The sequence below is a fragment of the Arachis duranensis genome, chromosome 6, assembly GCF_000817695.3.
Source record: "Arachis duranensis cultivar V14167 chromosome 6, aradu.V14167.gnm2.J7QH, whole genome shotgun sequence".
NCBI classification, from domain to species: domain Eukaryota; kingdom Viridiplantae; phylum Streptophyta; class Magnoliopsida; order Fabales; family Fabaceae; genus Arachis; species Arachis duranensis.
Genome location: NC_029777.3, coordinates 28,219,038 through 28,222,876, shown reverse-complemented (window position 1 = coordinate 28,222,876; position 3,839 = coordinate 28,219,038). Strand labels below are relative to the sequence as shown.

The following is a 3,839-nucleotide window of genomic DNA, read 5'->3' as shown; positions in this document are numbered from 1 at the left end:
GCCATGTTAGACGTGAAGATGGCCTTGCACTCTCTTGTTGGATTCACTTCTGTATTGCTTGGGAGAGTACTAGGAGGAGTTTCAGTAACTTTTTTACTCAGCTAACCCACTTGTGCCTCCGAATTTCTGATGGAGGACCGTGCCTCAGTCATGAAACTGAGAGTGGCCTTAGATAGATCAGAGACTATGTTTTCTAAGCCAGAGATGCTCTGCTCAGAATTCTCTGTCTGTTGCTGAGAAGATGATGGAAAAGGCTTGCTATTGCTAAACCTATTTCTTCTACCATTATTGTTGTTGAATCCTTGTTGAGGCTTCTGTTGGTCCTTCCATGAGAAATTTGGATGATTTCTCCATGAAGGATTATAGGTTTTTCCATAGGGTTCTCCCATGTAATTCACCTCTTCCATTGTAGAGTTCTCAGGATCATAAGCTTCTTCTTCAGAAGATGCTTCTTTATTACTGCTGGATGCATCTTGCAATCCAGTCAGATTCTGAGAAATCAGATTGACTTGCTGAGTCAATAATTTGTTCTCAGCCAATATAGCATTTAGAGTATCAATCTCAAGAACTCATTTTTTCTGAGTTGTCCCATTGTTCACAGGATTTCTTTCAAAAGTGTGCATGAACTGGTTATTTGTAACCATTTCAATGAGTTCCTGCACTTCTGCAGGCATTTTCTTCAGATGAATAGATCCACCTGCAGAATGGTCCAATCACATCTTGGATAACTCAGATAGACCATCATAGAAGATACCTATGATGCTCCATTCTGAAAGCATGTCAGAAGGACACCTTTTGATCAATTGCTTGTATCTTTCCCAAGCTTCATAGAGGGATTCTCCTTCCTTCTGTTTGAAGGTTTGAACTTCCACTCTAAGCTTACTCATCTTTTGAGGTGGAATGAATTTAGCTAAGAAGGCATTGACCAGCTTTTCCCAAGCGTTCAGGCTGTCTTTAGGTTGTGAGTTCAACCATATACTAGCTCTGTCTCTTACAGCAAAAGGGAAAAGCATAAGTCTGTAGACCTCGAGATCAACTCTATTGGTCATAACAGTGTCACAGATTTGCAAAAATTTAACCAAGAACTGATGAAGATCTTCTAATGGAAGTCCATGAAACTTGCAATTCTATTGCATTAGAGAAACTAATTGAGGCTTAAACTCAAAGTTGTTTGCTCCAATGGCAGGAATACAAATGCTTCTCCCATAAAAGTCAAGAGTAGGTGCAGTAAAGTCACCAAGCACCTTCCTTGCATTGTTGTTGTTGGGTTCGGCCATGGCTATTTTGTCTGCTTCCTTTTCAAAATTTTCTGTCAGGTCCTCTTCAGAGTGTTATGCTTTAGCTTCTCTTAGCTTCGTCTTCAAGGTCCTTTTAAGTTCAGGATCAGCTTCACAAGAATGCCTTTGTCTTTGTTCCTACTCTTATGAAAAAGAAGAGAACAAGAAGGTATGAAATCCTTTATGTCATAGTATAGGGATTCTTTGAGGTGTCAGAGGAAAAAAGGAATAGATTGATGAGGTAAGTAGAGAAGATTTCGAACATATAAAAAAGGATAGAGTCCGAATTTCTAATTGAGGAGAAGTGTTAGTCCGTAAATAGAAAGATATGGGAGAGAGAGAATTTTCAAAATTTTTTTGAAATAAAAAGATATTAGAATTTAAAATAATTAGTTAATCAAAAAGAATTTTGAAAAAGAAGTTAGTGGTTTTCGAAAATTAGAGAGAGAAAAGTAGTTAGGTGGTTTTAAAAAAGATAAGAAATAGTAAATTTTTTTTTAAAATCAAACAAAAAGTCAAGTAGTTAATTGAAAAAGATTTGAAAATCAATTTTGAAAAGATAGGAAGTTAGAAAAAGATTTTGAAATTAGAATTTAAAAAGATGTGATTTGAAAAAGATATGATGGAAAAAGATATGTTTGAAAAGATTATTGAAAAACAATTAAAAAAAAGATTTGATTTTTAAAATTGATGACTTGACTAACAAGAAATTAAAAGATCTGATTCTAAAATTCAAATATTGAACCTTTCTTAACAAGAAAGTAACAAACATGAAATTTTTGAATCACAACATTAATTGTTAGCAAGGATTTTCGAAAATATTAAAAGAAAAATGAAAAAGATTTGATTTTGAAAAAGATATGATTGATAAGAGAGGATATGAAAAAGATAAGATTTTGAAAAATTAGTTTTAAAACATGAAAAATTGAAAAAGATTTGAATTGAAAACAAAATTACCTCCTTGGTGCTATCCTGGCGTTAAACGCCCAGAATGGTATCCATTCTGGCGTTTAACGCCCATTTGGCTACCTCCTTGGGCGTTAAATGCCCAGCCAGGTACCCTGGCTGGAGTTTAAACGCCAGAAATCCTTCTTTACTGGGCGTTTTGAACGCCCAGCTTTTTCTCTGTGATTCCTCTGCTGTATGTTCTAAATCTTCAATTCTCTGTATTATTGACTTGAAAAGACATAATTTTGAACTTTTTGAATTTTTAATGATGAGAGAGAAAAACAAAAAAATGAAATTAAACATGAAAAACTAAGATCAAAACAAGAAATGCATGCAAGAACATATTTTTGAAAATTTTTAAGAAAAGAAAGACATGCAAGACACCAAACCTAGAAATTTTCATACTAGAGACACTAACAATTTGAGAATGCACATGAGAAACAACAAAAGACACAAAACAAGAGAATTTAAAGATCAGACAAAGAAAATCATCAAGAACAATTTGAAGGTCAATAAAGAACACAAGAACACACTTTCGAAAAATGCAAGAAGAATAAAGACATGCAATTGACACAAACTTAAAAATTGACACTAGACTCAAACAAGAAACCCAAAATATTATTTTTTTTTGTTTTATGATTTTATAATTTTTTTTGTATTTTCCAAAAATTATTTTGAAAAAGAAAATAAGAAACTCAAAATATTAAATAAGAATTCCATGAATCATGCAATATTAGTCTAAAACTTCAGTCTAAAAAGATTAGACATGGCTAGCCAAGCTTTAGCAGAGCATTACATACAACAGCTAAATTGATGGGAATCAAAAAGGCTCCTGTGATGATAAAAGCATCATCTGAAACTCTAGAATTCATTCTTAAAAATTTTGAAGAAAAAAATAAAAAATAAAAATACCTATTCTAAGCAACAAGGTGAACCGTCAGTTGTCTAAACTCGAACAATCCACAGCAACGGCGCCAAAAACCTGGTACACGAAATCGTGATCTCACACACTTTCTTCACAACTCCGCGTAGCTGACCAACAAGTGCACTGGGTCGTCCAAGTAATACCTTACATGAGTAAGGGTCGATCCCACGGTGATTGTCGGCTTGAAGCAAGCTATGGTCATCTTGTAAATCTCAGTCAGGCAGATTCAAATGGTTATTGGATTTTGATAATTAAAAGACAAATAAAACATAAAATAGGATAGAGATACTTATATAATTCATTGGTAGGAATTTCAGATAAGCGTATGGAGATGCTTTGTTCCTTTTGAATCCCTGCTTTCTTACTGCTTTCATCCAGTCATGCGTACTCCTTTCCATGGCAAGCTGTATATTGGGGGATCACCGTTGTCAATGGCTACCGTCCGTCCTCTCAGTGAAAATGGTCCAGCTACGGGTTACGTAGGGCTAATCATCTGTCGGTTCTCACTTGTGTTGGAATAAGATCCAATGATCCTTTTGCGCACTGTCACTGCGCCCATCACTCGCAAGTTTGAAGCTTGTCACAGTCATCCCATGCCAGATCCTACTCGGAATACCACATACAAGGTTTAGACTTTTCGGATCTCAAGAATGCTACCAATTAATTCTAGCTTATACCACGAAGACTCT

The 3,839-nt window shown here is 35.0% G+C and overlaps 1 non-coding gene across 1 annotated transcript; it reads left to right on the top strand.

Moving 5' to 3' along the window:
- Positions 1 to 773: 773 nt before the first annotated feature.
- On the top strand, positions 774 to 881 carry LOC127740288 (small nucleolar RNA R71). Its single transcript, XR_008000967.1, has one exon. It is a non-coding gene; the product is annotated as a small nucleolar RNA R71 (small nucleolar RNA).
- The last annotated feature ends 2,958 nt before the right edge of the window (positions 882 to 3,839 follow it).